This window comes from Rhodnius prolixus, unplaced genomic scaffold (assembly GCF_049639745.1).
Source record: "Rhodnius prolixus isolate KJV_2025 unplaced genomic scaffold, Rpr scaffold_1, whole genome shotgun sequence".
Classification (NCBI taxonomy): domain Eukaryota; kingdom Metazoa; phylum Arthropoda; class Insecta; order Hemiptera; family Reduviidae; genus Rhodnius; species Rhodnius prolixus.
The window spans coordinates 9,316,194-9,332,922 of NW_027411581.1; the positions used below are offsets into that span (position 1 = coordinate 9,316,194).

Consider the following 16,729-nt stretch of genomic DNA (forward strand, 5'->3'; position numbering starts at 1 on the left):
CTGGCGGGAAAAAGATTTTATTCAAACGAGGAGGTGATTGCAGAAACGAATGGCTATTTTTCAGACTTGGACAAATCCTATTATTCGGAAGGGATCAACAAACTAGAGCAGCGTTGGACGAAGTGTATAAGCCTAAAAGGAGACTATGTTGAAAAATAAAAAAGGTTTACACCAAAAAATTAAGTAGTTTTTATTTTTGCACGGACTTTTCAAACGACCCTCGTAGCCTTGAACTTTAATTAAAGTAATATGTAGATAAATATTTAATTTCTCTCGTAAATTTAGTCTGCCCGATTTTGAATTCTATGTTTAATTTTGTAAGTAGTTATTTTGTTGAATATTTTATCATGTACGCTATTGTTATTAAGTTAACTCTACTCTTTTGATGTTGAAAATGAAATATTTCCTAATTTATTAATATATTTAGTAACAAACAAGAGGCAAAATAACAAAAAGTAACAAAACAAAATAACTATTTATTATTACCAATAAAATGCCATGGACCCTATAAAGTAGTTAAAATATCGAAAAGTGTTTGAATATATTTATTATATATAAAATAGAATAAGCTTTTATGTTATTAATTCGGTGGTATTGTAATCAGTGTAATTAAAATGTTGAAAATAATTGGTACTGGCGGTGTGTTGAAAGTTTGGAGTTATTAACGGAGCAAAAATATTTACCTGCGGCTGAACTAGAGCCAGTAGTACTCGCTGACAAGGCACATAAATAATGCTCTTGTTTTTACACGGGAAGAGGTAAAGGAAACTCTGCCGGCGGCAAAAGTTAGACGGAGAGATGGTTAGCCATGATCAGGACTCAATATTGTCGCTACTCGAAGAGATCAGCTCAACTAAATCAATCTTAATGCCATTCACTTTGTAATTCTAAAGTCGATCTTAGAACTCGTAAACTCAATCTTTGTACATCTCCTGATCTCTCCACACCCACCTTATCACACTCTCAGACTTCGTCATCCCCATTTTAGACAGCTCCATGCTCCAACAAATTAGATACTCCCTCAATTAATTCTAATTGGTTCAATGAACACCTTTGCTTTGACTTCTCTACTAGCATTAGAATCTAATTAATTAGATAGTTCAAACAATCGGTTGATCAATTACATTTTGCTGGTTGCTTGTATCAGTTTAAACCTTCCATTAGGTTTCACCGTTTCTAGAAGGGACATTTAATTTTAAATAAAAGTTACACTAAAGAGTTTCTTATCTAAATCGTATGTCGCGAGAATGAAATAAAAAATGAGTAATAAAGATTCTTAACATTGGAATCGTATTACTAGATGGCAAGGCGGTCACGTTGAAATCTGTAATTTTGTACTACCAGATCGCTTGTCGTCGCGACAAAGACTAGCCCGTGGCGGTAGACCGCGTTCTGTTTGACAGAGATGATGCAAATTGTGTAATACAACTGGACCGCCTGACCGCCTCGGTCGGAGATCGTTGCTCGCCGCGACAGACCGCTTTCTGTGTGCCCAATGCAAGAATTATATAGCATTTCCCAATCTCCAAGAATATTAAAAGGAATTTAAATAGCCAACATGTATTCAAATAGCACAATTCCAAAATGTCTTTAAATAGAAAATACTACCTTTCAGTAAATACTCGAAAGGCAATTATTGAATATTTATTTAAAATTATAATCCCTGTTCATTTATCAATATAAGAGAAAACAATTTGCATAATGAACATATGATAGAACGAACACTGATATTATAATTAGCGCTAATTGACAATCCTAAGTGGGTGTGAAGAGACAAGCCAGAACTTAACACTTGGCAATCATCAATCTTCAGGTGATGACAGGTCCATATGATCATTTGAAATTCATATGTCTAATAATTTGGTCATAATCTGTTTTAATATAATAGTATTATTCAATTATCTTGCAGTTTAATAAGTTTTTTTTTACGATATTTGAAGCTATCTTCGTTTAGAATCGCGATTTTATTTTTATTTTGTTAATACTTGATCATTGGCTAAGATAACTGACTGTGAGGATATTTGGTGCCCTATTCCTTTTATTCCTTTCTATGAATTTATTCCTATCTATTCCTTTTAATGAAGAGGTTTCAATGAACGAATAAGGAATTGCAACATGATTCTCCCAGTCTACTAGTTAAGCAGGTTTAGTGCAGCACAAGTATACTAGACTAAATCTTAAATATTATGGCAACATTTCCTTCCGTTTTTGATTTCTCCACTTCTGCCCCAATCACCACTATCGAGACGCAACATTGCCAACTCTGTGGCCATGTCTTGAGCGACACCCTGGAGTAAACTTAACCTCTGTAAATTGGGTTCATAAGCAACATAAAAGCAGTCTTAAAGGAATTAAACTAGGCTAAAAAGCTCCCACTTTATAAGTATTTTTAAAGTTGAAGCGTCTACATTAAGGACAAATCTGTTGCTACTTTAATTGCCCCCCCCCCCCAACAATATATTTTCTGTTATAGAACGATCTAATAGACACATTCTTTTTTATGCAAATACATACATATGTAGGTAACGGGAGAATTATGCAGATGAAGAATAACTTAGAAAATTGACATACAAAAAAAATAAATGAAATAATTAATTGCAGTTATTAGAATAACAAAAAAAAATTGATAATTTTTAAATGAGAGACAGAAGAACTAAAAATATCCGCTAAAAACTAGATTACGTTGACGAAAAAGGAATAGCAATTAGATAACAGCTGTTAATAATCTACAGAGAGTTATTAACTTAAATTACTGTCATTTAAAGGTACGACTGCTACATTAGGCGTTAAAGAACCAAGATCATGGGCTGCTACATTGACCAAGTCAAAATAATTAATATGCAAAGAATTTCGCCATCTCACAAAGTAATACAAATATAATGGTTCCGATGCAGAATCTATGATTAGGAGGAGAAAAGGTCTGAACTTTTAGTAATTTGCAGCAATTTCAGAACTTAGAACGCATCTTGCTACATTGTCCAGTTTAATTGTCAACATTATGCAACATTATTTAGAGCTATTTCTCAGTAAAAATTATATCTGTTTAAAAGACTATGTTTGTTACTTCTTTAAAGAATCGTCAATGATTGGAATAAATTCAAATTATATATTTATGTAATTTATTTTATTAGCTAGAATCATAGAGAAATCACAGACATCTCTAGGAGATTATTCAAAGATCTTCGCCAACCTAAACCGCTATCTTGTGACGCTACTCACATCGTTCTACGCTCACCTCGGCTAACCCATCTTAGCATACAAAAATCACCTAATATAGAGTCTCAAATTTAGTTTAAATTCGGAACCCTATAGCGGGGTGTGCTACCAAGGACTTCATTAACCCATGTTCCGGAACATTCATAAATCCAGATTGACTTACTCAGAGTCAATCCAGTACTTACCTCATCGATTCAGAGGCTTTCAAATCTCAAAAAAAAAATCGGAACGATATACAGGACACTGGTGGCACCGTTGATCAAACACTTGTAACTGAGGTCGCATTAACTAGGCAAGTTTGAAAAAGAAATAGCTTAAGCTCACTTAACAAGTGCTTAAGGCTGGAAACATAGTGGAGCGGTGGGCAAAGCGGCGAAAACAAACACTCTCTATAGATAGCGTTGCTCTATCTTCGCTTTGCTCCCCACTATGCGTGGTCCCATATGTTAACTTTGTTTGATTTCGCCGCTTTGCTCGACGCTCCACTATGTTTCTAGCCTAAGAGAGTAAGAGAGACTTGGCAAACGCTTCACAATACAGAAGAAGAATGTGGTATGCAAGAAAAAATTTCAGGGTAACTCCTTTTTTTATGAAATTAACTTACTTTATAAAAAGGTTATTCCGTTCTCTCCATCTTAATAGAATTCCCTGTTTTTAATCAATGGTGTCTCTTCCTTTGATCCTGCCATTCCTTTTCAGCGTAACAGCTATTTCCTCCACTTCACGAACTTTTCATAGATGTTTCGAGTGACCTTTCTTCCTTTGCTTTAGCGGTAGCCACTCCAGCACGTGACCTTTTATTTAACCCAAGGGTTTTCTGAACTGTTCTCTTTAGTTCAACTTCTACATTCCTGATTTTTACTATTTCTTTATCGTCTGAATTTTTTTAATTTAACCCTTCTCTATTCTATTTTCAATTCATATCTCCTAAGAGCTTTTATTTAAGCAAACACTACTTTACACATAAGGCACACAATACAAAACAGAACATGTTACAACTTTTACATTTAGGTTAAGACTCCATGTTGCTGACGCTAACTACTGCTGCCAATTGTTAAAATTTCCCTCTAACATTAAAATTTCCCTTTAACACAAATTCAGGAAACTTTTGACTTCAGAATAAAATTATAAAAAAGGCCTAATTAAAATAATATATTTTTTTGTGCATACAAGTTTCATTAAAAGCAAAATTCTACAAAACTGGGTGTTTTCGTCCATCCAAAACTAGGTATTCTTAAATCAATTATTAAATAACTGATTATAGTAAATATAATATAAAAAGTAAATAAATAAAAGAAAAGCATGTAAAGCTTATAAATAGTTAAATTTAAACTATATGTCAATGTTTTTTTATCCATGATAAATGTATTGAAAATAAATTTTATACATAATGGGCGGAACAACTTGCACAAAGAGGAAGAAATGAGAAATGGTGACAAATAATTCATCCTGCAAAAGGGTATACGAGCATTCTTTTTTCTTTTTTTTTTTTATCCCCATTGTTTATACGAGGCAGAGAATTGGCAGAAGTACAGGTCGACTTTGTAGTGGAGGAGGAGACAAAAAATATATGTAGGGGAGACGGTGACTGGCGGAAATAAAGAGAATAGATGTAAAGAGGCAGCATTATACACCTACACATGCACGGGTAGGTTATATATCTATATGTATGTATTGAGCGAGTGTGCACTGAATAGATGAGAGGCGACAGCGAAATACACCAAAGAAGAAGAAGAAGAAGAAGGCACTTCCTTTGAAAGTAACCAGCCGCGGGTGGCAGCGTGTGAAGCTGTTTGGGGACGGCAATGCTTCTTCACATCTCTGCTTACTCAACCATTTCCCTGTCACGTATTTCCACTCTCAATAGAGGTCATACAGTAGGTATGTACTCCGTCTGGATGGCACGTACTCCACAATCACACTCTTGTACCTGCCACATATATATATATATATATATACACAATATTTCTCACCAATATATGTATAATGCTTCATGCACTAAGTGGGAGATAGAAAACAGAACAAAAGGGGATCAGACCTATATACCATGTAATATACTAAAAACAAATTTGATCGGAAATAATGTAAACTAGACAAATATAAGGGAAATGGTGAATGTTTTTTTTAGTACAGACGATGTACTAAATGACCAAGATTCACATTGGCATCATTAACTTCCGCTTCCAATGGATTTAGAATAATAAGTTCTCATCTTGTGTTTTCGTGTTTTATATCTAAACTTATCAAATCTGATCTACTTTTTTTTTCAATTTATTTTGTAATTTAGAATCTGTATACAATACGTAAATATGGCGAGAGAGATGAACTGGTGCGGGAGGAGAGCAGGAGGGGAGAAACTACCCAGCGGTGCACTCTCTATAGGAGAGAGGAGAATGTGAGGAGGAGAGAGGAGAGATAGGAGAATAATGACGTTTAGGCCTTCAGAAAACAAGGAAGTCGCGGGGCCACTGGCGATTCAGTCGGCGAGGAGGAGTATTAGGGATGTCAGAAAAAGCGAGAGACAGTACAAGAGGATTAGAGCTAGTCGAGAGAGTAGTATGGAATTTTTGGTATTTAGTCTTGGGCGAGTTGGTCTATGAAGGGAATGTTGAGGTCGTTGTGAAGAGTGAGGTTAGTCACCGTAGAAAGGTGCGTCAGCTATCTGTGGACTGAAATGTTTGTACTGTCCATATGTTTTGTAGGTTTGGCTGAACCTGAACCCCACAGCTCTAGTCCTGTAAGTCCACATAGGTTTGAGAATAGTGATGTATATTAAGCGTTCTGTTCTATTTAAAGTTATTTTTATTTGTAATCCAAAAACTAAACTCAAACGACTTGAACTCCATCAGAGGTTCCGAACGCTATAGAGACTACACAAACAAACCACCTAAATAGACTCTTACAAACAAGAAAAGGCTGTACTTAGCCCTGCTTGCTTCAAACAGGACTTGAATAGAACGGAACAGCCAAGCGAATCAACCTATCCAGTACCTAAATCTTCCTGTCGAAAACCCTACTGATGCGATCATATGTAGGTCGAACCCAGGGAATAGAACCCAGTACTGAAATACATCTTAGCTTTACGGTTCTCGCTTCTAACCGCTCGGCTACCGTGGCACTAACTTCAATATTATACCTGATAGAAGCGAGACCTACAAAGCTAATATGCATTGAAGTACTGGGTTCAATTCCACGGTCTAAGCCTTGCATTTTATTTAAAGAGTAACTTTACAGTAAAGTATGTTTGCTACTCGCCTCCGTCTTCGACCCCTAATCGGAAGTTGGACGTAAAGCCCTCCTGAAGAAGTAGGCATTACTTTATTCCTTTTTTTTTACTTCCAGCTGCTGGAGGATTCTATTTGTAACGCAGAATGAACAGCGTTGAAGCGATAAATTCAATAAAATAAATAAAAAGACCTATTAAACTCAATAACAATTCGACTAACAGAGGAAGAGAGTGAAGAATAAGATGGGTAGAATATTGAGTAATACTTCGCTCAACTTAAAACTGTTGCAAGGCCAGGAATCTTATTCAATCTGAATCAATCTTGATGATGGTACTCTTCATGGGAATCATAGATCAGGACGAAGTTATCAAGAAAAACAAGAAACATGCACAATACAAACGAAGTTCAGTTAGAAAGTTTAAGATACGATAAATCGATTATCAGTTTCAGTAAAATTTGATAGCTGCTCATTCCGCTACATAAGTCTCTTATATTCGGGTTTTTTGATACTCGTTTAACTAGTTGTGGACCTATTAAACACAATAACAATTCCTCTCATAAAATAGGGACATGTCACACTAAAAGTATCACTAACTTTCTGTAAGAATTTTGCGTATAAAATTAAATGTATAAGCGCTTTATTTAGAAGAACCAAATTATTAAAATTTTCATATTTTTGATGTAGCAAGAATGTTATAAACAGGGTAAAACAGGTTTTTACGCGAATAGAATAACAATATCTTATAAAGTTTATAAAGCAACTTCCTCGTCCGCCTCCATTTGGTCTCTGGAGGGGTAGCTGTTTTAACAGGAGTGCCACGAGGCGAGAGCGCACTGCTGGTGTGTTACCTTAGTAGTGGTTATAAGGAAATATACAGGCTAGGAAGAAGGTTATAGTTAATCCTCTTACCTTTGCAGTGGTAACACAGCAACGTGGTTTACCTTAGCGCCTACTGAGAGCGCCTCTAAAAGAGTAAAACCAAAAACCAGGGAGGCACCACAGTATATACAGGTGTAACGGTGGCTAGGAGATAAGCCAAACGGGGGTAGTTTATAGATATAAGGCGCTTTTATTGTTGGTCACCAGGATTTTGCACCCAGTTACCGACATTGTTACGCCTAAAAGTACTAGCAGCGATCTTTACGATTAAGATAGCACAATACTGTTGTTTCCAATCTTAATTATACAAAGACAATAGATTAATTTGTAAAAAGCGTAAAGATCATGCCGTTTGATTACAATTAATTAAATTAGAGTACTACAATAAGCTTGCACTGTTCTGTCACCGTCCAATAGTTACACTGTTTGAATCAATAATAACTACGTACGTATAATTATTAAAGATGCACTTATGCATTCAAGGCAAAACATGTATTTCACCGACAATAATTCATCTTGATTTCCTTTTAAAAAGGTCTAAAGAGGTTTATTGGATTGACCGCAGCTGTGGCCAAAAAAAATTAATTAACACGATGGGAAGAACTTAAAAAAAAAAACAAATAGCCAAAATCTGCCTGCTGGTGCGAACACACAGATGAATTTTCCTTACTGTAATTGTACAGTTCTAACTTACGTTTGTAAAATCGTCCACTTTACTGAAATGACACTTTAGAGAAGCTAAAACAAAACACCAGAAATGGAAAATAATCGAAATAAAAGCAATAGATGCCTCAGTAGGTAATCAACAAAACAGAGGTTCCAGAAAATACAAAGGTCAGAGCAAGTTATTTGGAAAATCTCATAAAAACTGAAAGTTCTATTCGGCTTTTGAACTTTTAATCGCAAAGTCGGATCCTCTGGAGAACCGAATCGAAGTCTAATCTTTCAGTTTCTTTTAACTTTAAAAGAAAGCTCAATAATTGTTCTTCCAAACCATCACATTGAACAACTGTTCACTTTCTTGTCCCAAAGAAACCTCCTAGAACACGAAAACGCAGCTGTTCTACCCTTTCTACAAGAAAGACAGCCAAATAGTTAATTTAAATTTTACGAGTAGTTCTTCCCACTACAAAGATATCTACCACAATATGTTCTCATGATATTTCTTTTTTCACAATGACGCCATTTATAAAACTTACATTAGTTGAGAATCTCTTAACTAAAATGTATCACTTCAACGTACATCGTGAATATTAAAACTAATAAATATATCTATAAAAGAGCCTATGCCTCTGAGGAAGTCAACACATTTAAGTAAAGTTTGCAATAAATTGTAACAGTTGAGTTGAAAAGAGATTTAGATAATGTTAATAACGTTTTAGTTTTGAATTTTCAACTATGATTCCTAAATATAACAGAAAATGTTTAGTAATCCACAGTAAATTGCAGCTTTCAAGTCAAAAAAGTACAAAGTTACTCAAAGGAAGAGATTAATTAAATGAGAACATCAGCAAAGGATTTCACTGACAGGTATCTTTTTAACTGAATACAGAGAGCACATTGAAAACAGTCGTTAGTTAGGATCAAATATGACTAAAGCAGAAGTAAGAGATTCCATTTTTATATTTATAATAAATCCCTGTGTTTCCCTGTTTGCACTCTAAAAATATTAAATTGCCGCTTTTCCATCTCGTCAGACAGAGAGACACAATTGGTCCTGGAAACTTTTCTTGGGGGCATTTAATCGATTGCGCTCACAGCATTTATTTTCACTTCAGAATACCGTCAAATATGAGTAGGAAGATTTTGGCTAATTTTAATTATTTGCTCAAGAAAGTATTTGAAGTTAAGAATAAAAAGTAAAGTAAAGTAATTGCCTATTTTTTCAGGTAGGCTTCACGTCCAACTACCAATAATTAGGTGTCGTAGATGGAGGCGACTAGCTAACATACTTTACTATAAAGTTCACCTAATAACCATTAAATAAAATCCAAGGCCTAAGACCTGGAATCGAACCCAGTACCCCGACAATACACATTTAGCTTTGCAGGTCTCGCCACTAACCGCTAGGCTACCGTGGCGCTTAAAGAGTTAAGCATAAATATTATTACTTTTAAGTAAAAGTTCAGTGAAAACAATTCCTGGAATTGATCGATTCTTCCCTGCAAGACGATTGTGTACGGTTGGAAGATGTTTGGGAGCATTCACTTTAACATCGGCTGAAAGGAGACAGAGATGGAGAGACTCAGAAATTGTGTCTTTTCCAGGCTGGAAGGCAAGAAATGATTTCTCCTTCCCATTTGACTTTTGGTTGGGATTTCCAACTCAAAAAACATCCCCAAAGAGGCAGTTCGCCATCCACTTTTAGGGTTCTTTAGCCAGCTTTACTGCTAGTTCCGCAGCTTTAAACCGAAAACTCCGACTGATCATAGTATCGCCTTGCTACCATATTTAAAATATCCATCTCTTTCCGATAATTTCTATAACTTTGTACAGGTCTAGGGAATCTGTGGAGTAGGCCTAACTTTAGGATGGTATCTTAAGATGTGCAGGAGAAATCAAAGAAATTATTTTGTTTTTTAAATGAAAACGGATGTATTTTTGAATTTTAACAGGGAATATACCCTAGATAAAGTTGATAGCAGTAGAAAAAGCCAAAATGATATTTATGAAATATTTTACAATATTTTCACATATGACAGTTTAATGGTAACTTCTTGCTGCTCCACAAAAAGCAAACAATTAGTTCTTCTACTCAAACCATCTACCTTGTTCTGTAAAACAGTCTACAAAATATACGGATAGACAATACATGTCAACCAGCCAATAAACAAACGGAAATTGCTTCTATATTGAAAACTTTTCATATCAGTTCACCATAACTTCAAAGAAAAACATTACTAACTGTAAAATGGAAACAGAATTTGTTATCAAAACCTGTCTTGAAAGTTCTAGAAACTAAACAACTGACATGAACAACTTCTTGTCAGGTTTTATTTTACTATTGCTCCAATATTAAACCTATATTGTATGAGATGAATTGTATAAAACTGTCCTGTGATTGAAAAGACATTACATCCTACAAAAAATAAAATACATCCGCTGTAGCATGTTGGAAGACGCACCAGCCATTGCTGGGACTACATAGCGAAATCCCAACTCCCGGGAACGGTTTGATCAGAACAGGAGATCACGGTGGTTGGTTGTTGTGATATAAAGTGAAAGAGAGAGCTTCATCTACAGGATTGGATAGATTAGTGTGGAACACAAAAGAATTGTGAGCGGATTAATTCGGCAATAAACGGCAATAAATTCGGTATGTTGAGTTCTTTATGGAGGGTATTACTGGAAACGTAGAATGAAGAAGCATTGACTGACCGTTTGAGAATATTGGTTTGGAACGATTATTCTCTGGATGTTACGAGTGTTTCGCGGATCCCTACAGTTCCGTTCTGTACGATTTATACATCGTGATTTTTGTATGTGGAGTTCGGTCCAAGTACGAGTTTCAGTTGACTGTGACTTTTGTTTGGTTCTTGGTTGGATATCGGTTGTTTTTATTAAATATTTCAGCCGGGTAGTTGTTTGCCAGTATTTAGTGTTATTCGCAAGCGTGAGGCACCATTCAATTTTATTGAACTGAATTAAGCTGGTCTTGTACATCTTGGGAGCCTACCTGGGTGTCCTCAAGAGAGGGCAGTTTAGCGATTTCATTATAGCTCTAGGAAGGGTAAAGATGTGTAAATGGAATGTAGGATATGGACAAGATCTTGCGGTTCGCCAGATAGGTTAGGTTTCTCGAATAGGAATTCATCGCCACAACTCACTTTGAAGTGTCGGTGGAAGAGATAGGTCTTAAGATTGAGATTGTAAGTGCTGTGGAGAAGTGATTTTTGCTTGAACAGGAGATCCAGATAACATATCCAGCATGTCCTCTAAAAAGGTGCATTTTTTTTTTTTTGACACTTCTTTTTAGCGAAACGTCGAACATTTATTCTTTTTGAAGTTTTTAATGTAATAATGGTCAAACAACCAACTCATTTTGTTTGAGGGAGCTACTTAGAGTAATGATTCTCAAGCCTGCAATAAAAAATGGTCACGTGCAAAAACGGAAAGACCCATTTAGACTTTCTGGCTTTACCGTAGCAGTAAATTAGCTAAAGTGATCCTACGAGTTCTTAGGTTTGTTGATCTTGGCCTTAGATTGCAGAATCTACTGAACTCCAGGAACTGAGCAGCCACTCATCAGAGTTAATGCTAACTAAATCGAATAAACAACAAGAAACTAACAAACTTAAACACTTTAAATACTAAAACATCTATTGAGTGGCCTGTCGCTAGAATCGATTTGCAACTACTTCGAGTTCAGATTAAACACAGCTCTAGAACCCAACTTACATATTCATTACTCTTTACGCACAAGACTTTTCAGATAATATTTCAAAAAAAATCTCTCACTTTTACGAAGGCTCCAGTAGGAAATAGATAAGTAATAAAGGAAAATTATTAGCGCTAATCATAAATTCATGAAAATCGGTTTAGACGCTACGTTGTTTACAAGAAAGGTAAGAAGAAGAAGAAGAAGAAGAAGAACATTTTCTGAAAATGTCGTTTTTTTTGTCAGTTTTTGTTAACTTTTTTTTCTGGAAATCTATCAGATCTATGTAATTAGGAAAAAATTACTGATATAAAGGAGGATTTACCCTATATTATAAAGAAAATTTGGGAATTTTATCTTTTATAGAAAAAGATTGTCTTTTATAGAGAAAAAAATTGTCAAAGTTGGGTGTTTTTCTGCGTTACGGTTTTTCCTGCACTTTTTGACGATCAACCCTTATACTTCTGTCCTACCGGACAGTTTTAATTTGTCACTTGGCTACAAAAACCTTTTATGAACGAATAATAGAAACAGAAATCAATGCACTGATGCAGGTGCAAAGTCACCTAAGACAGATTTTTTTTTTAAGGAGTAAAGGCGATTTCCTCCGCAAAAAAGGCATTCCTATGACAGTCATGAGATAAAGGAACAATTCGCAACCGCAGGGGTTAAGATTGAAGGGATCATTTTGACCAGGGAACGTCACCAAGTCAATAAAACAAGTGCCCCCTAAAGCAGAGGTTTCAGCGTTCAGAGCGATCTACACTGGCGACTAGAACCAGAGCTCAATGCCTAATTCTATTCTGGTATGTATTTCGATAGTTTTTAAAACTATTAAGTTTTTGTTAAAGAAAATGCAAACTATTTACTATGAATTTCCACAAAATCACTAAAATGAAATGGCATCACAGTAATCAATCTTTATAACAATTATGAATATACAAACAAAATTAAATTTGAGCCACTAATTCTGTATCTTCCCCATTCCCCTCTCAAAGTCATTAATTGAAGGCATGAGCAAAGCCAATAAATGTCAGCTTCGCAGAGGAAACATCCACCGTCTACAAAATTTTATATCTAGAAGTATTTTACGCAAATACAGAACTGGTACAGGTAATTAGAGCACGTGCTGGAAGATTAATTACCTTTTTTTTGAACAACAAGTCGTCCCGTCACAACTTGCTTGTTTACATTTACAACAAGCGTAATTATGTTACAAATTTGTAACTAAATTGTAAAGGCTTATCTGCTAAAGAATAATTAAACTAAGTTGATGAAAGAAGTTGACAGGCCAAAGTAAGATTACTTAAAAAAAAAAAATAAATAAATAAAAAACCTCATTGAATTATCTCGGTTTAAAGGGGGGGGGGGCGAAGAAATTTTAATTAAGGCAACACTTAAAAAAAAATGACATAAAAATGTAATTTAATACCTACTAAAAAGTTCATTGTTACAAAAATTTTTGTTATCTAAAATATATTACGCTTATTTACTTAACTAATTGAGACATCTTCTTTTTTATGATACGATAGTTTGGTTTTCCCATAGTTGAGTTCAGTTTTAACAACATGTGGGCTGAACTACTAAGTGACCGGTTAACAAAGACCCCAACAAGTTTTTGATTCGTTCACGACAATTTATCGGTGGGTGCACAGTGGCCTAGATCTTTGTGGCTTACTGCCACCTAAATATCTACCATTCTCCATCTCTTATTTGTAGGCTCCCTACCCTTAGGGAGGATCACATACACACTTCTACCTTTGCTAGCGTAAAACCTTAAAACATTCCCGCTCTTTACTCAATAGCCTGAGGAAATTTTCTCATATCAAGTCACTATCTTCTACGCTATCCAATATATCCGAAATAACAAAATTGAACAATTCTATTGAGAAGTTAATGTGTCTATATAACGAAATAACATTTAAGGAAAAAGAAAAATTGGGTGCCAACAGAAAATTGTTGCCAAAAAATAGTATTTTCTGTTTTTTTTCCCCTACAAGTTGATTGGTATTTTTCATCGAATCACTTTTGGCTGTTGATTTAATTGGCTAGTTTTTTTTACAAATTACAAAACCTTATTTGTAGGCTTGAATATACTTATTTTTGGCAATAAATATATACATATATTTGCATTTTTTTACTTTTTACCAGCTCTTTGGATCTCTGCAATTCTGTTCACTTAAACCTCTAACTCTGACAGAATAGTAATACTTTAAAGATTCATTCGAATTTTAGTTGCTCCATTTTGTTTTATCTTTCGTTTGGTTCCTATGACTGTGGCATTCAAATTAATGACTTCAAGACGTTATTGGGAACGTCCAGTACTTGGAGGCACGATCTGGCGACTTAGAAAAGAGAGCTATATGCCCTAAGCAAGGAGCCCTCAGTAGTAGCTTGGATTAAGTTCAACCGACTGAGTTGGTGGCAGGCAATGTGGTGAGGCTGAGTGCCGGTTGAGGCTCCCCGCCAAACTGCAGTGCGAGAATCTAGATAGGAAATGGAGGGTTGGGAGACTCAGATGATGGAATTGCCCAGGATGCGAGGACTATACTTGGACTGCGTAATTGGATGATGGCCGATTCCAGAGTTAGCGAAGACTGTCGTAAACATATTAAGGAAGCCAAGACCTAGCACCAAAAAACAGAAAGAAGAACGTTTGGGAAAAACGGTATATACTATCTCTTAGGAAGGGAGCGGAGTTAAGGCATCAGGATATGGTTTTGCTCTTTTTTTTAGCTTTAGCGGAAATTCTCGGTAATTAACAATGGATCTTGGAAGGGAGTGTCTTGCTTAAGGTTATTCTTATTTGCCAGATTCCAGCTGCTCTCGACAGCCTAGGTGGTCAGCGATGTTTTCAAGCAGTCTGCTCTCGAAGCTTTTATAATTTAGAATACCATCTCTGGAATATCTGGAAATTGGACATCCTCGAAAAGAGTTTATTCTTAACTAACTGCTCTCCTACACTTCTTAGAATTATCCTGGAGTACCTGGTTCCCATACAACTCTTTTGAGGTTTGGCATTCTTAATTTGGTGTGTGGTAATAGCGAGTAGTTCTTCTTAACTTCTGACTACCCGCTGTTCCTGGTTACTTTCTTGAAGAGATTGTGTAATTACCAGATGTTGGAGAGGAATATACCCTACCTAGAAGACTCTGCCCTTTAATTAAGGGGTCTTTCTTTAGGACATTAAGACAGAAAATTCCAGAGAAAGTCTGAATAGGCACTGGGGATTAGTTATCCCTTGCAGCCATCCAGCTACCTGGAAATTTTATAGAAATTTGGGTGAATTATTACTGCTGGGGGTGCTGTAGGTTATAAGGTAACTCTGGCACACTACATCTGTTTGATCCAGTGCAGAATACTCTATTACCAAAAAAAATTTGACTTGTGTGATTGGTGATCAGCATTTTGATGCGTTTCCTTTAAGCACAAAGCGACAGATGGTGACTAAATATCCCAGTGTCCAAAATTAAATTAAAATGGTTTTCACTTAATAAAAAGAAGAGTTCTCGGGATGTTATTTCCGGGCAAAGAGTGTCATTAGTTAGCGCTGAGTTTCCGCTTTCATAAGACTAAGTAATTTACTCCAACTGCTGCAGCTTTTCCTTTAGTCAATACTGTCATCTTTCACCCAACCACGCACAAACTTCTAGATAAAAAAGTATTTATATTCATTCAAAGGGCTAATTGTATTCAAATCTTTAATTTAAACAGTAAAGTGGGCACCCTTTATACAGAACTGTTTGTTTGAATGAGTTGGAAGTAAATGGTGGAAAGATTTAAAGAAAAAGTAGGGTAATATAAAGAAAAGAAAAAGGGTTAATGCAAACGGAAGGGACCACGGCTTAAAGGAGGCTGTTGTCCAACACCCAGAATAGATTTCTTCTGAGAGCTTCACACAAATGTTAAGACCTTTATCTTCTCCCTTTATCATTAGCCTTTGCCCTCTATCGTCTAGAATCGCCCTTCTTTCTAAGGGATAGTTTTACGCCTGATAGAACGCATCAGCTACGGTAAATTCTCTAACAAAGCTGGTGGTGGCCAGCAGAAGTAAAATTGTTCAGCACCTGTTAGAAACAGGATATGGTGGTAAGAAGATTGGAGCGTTTGTTTAGGATGAAAGCCTTTAATTAACTTCCTGTTAATTTCAACTAGTTCTATCAGGAAAATTTATACAGTATTAATAACTAATATTATGAAATTTTGTTATTAAATATTAAAGTAAATCTTGAGAGGGCCTTATACTTAAAATAAACAATTGGTTTAAGAAATTTTGCACGATACATCACTAAGTTATTTATCATCAATTATTAATTTTTTATCCTCCGTTATCTTGGATCTTAAGTAGCAGAAAAGTATTTTATGTTTGCATTCAAAGACGGTCTTAAACGGCTTTTTGCCTGTCTACAAGGGAGTAAGATTTTGGAATTCTGAACTTTTTTATTTTTCTATTTATTCCAGTCCTCCTATTTTAAGAATCAACCTAGATTTTTTTTAATTTCAAATTTAATATTTCTTTATTAGTTTTCTATGCAGAAATGCGTCACTTTATTGGATGCTGAACGGAGATTGCAATCTTTTTTCATGGACAAGACATAATCGCCGGTAGTAATAGTTATCCAGACTAACTGTTCAAATCCAGAGTACTAGTCGCTAACAGTCAGACTCGATAAGAATACTGCTCCTATCCTCTCATTTAGGGCGCTGGCTGAATATTGTGAAGGCGAAATCTAAGTTCAACGATCTTAAGTGGGTAGTTCACAGATAAAGGAGGTTAGCTGTTAAATATGGAACGATTTCATCAGTAACTTAGGTGATTTAGATGTGGAATCTCTTTCAATTTTTTAGCAGAAAGTGCAAATTTAATGGAGCTCTGCCTTAGTTACTAGAGGTATGCCCACACTTCACAGGATGCCACCAGCTTGTCAAGCAGTTATCCACTTCTAAACAATTAAAAAGTTGAACATTTCAGTGGAAGTGTTGGGAGCTTTACAGTTCAAATATTCGCAGGGAAAGACTGTTCCTGCA

General features: G+C 35.6%; 1 protein-coding gene across 5 annotated transcripts in view; it reads right to left on the reverse strand.

Annotated features, from left to right (window-relative positions):
- The window catches only part of LOC141460614 (uncharacterized), a 610,369-nt gene that overhangs the window by 321,469 nt on the left and 272,171 nt on the right, over positions 1–16,729 (reverse strand). The window contains exon 1 of one of the 5 annotated variants that reach the window (XM_074140913.1): positions 3,821–3,842. The exons of the other annotated variants lie outside the window; for them this stretch is intronic. The gene's annotated coding sequence lies outside the window, so the exon portion shown is untranslated. Of the gene's footprint in view, positions 1–3,820; positions 3,843–16,729 lie in introns of those variants that run through there. 5 annotated transcript variants of the gene reach the window in all.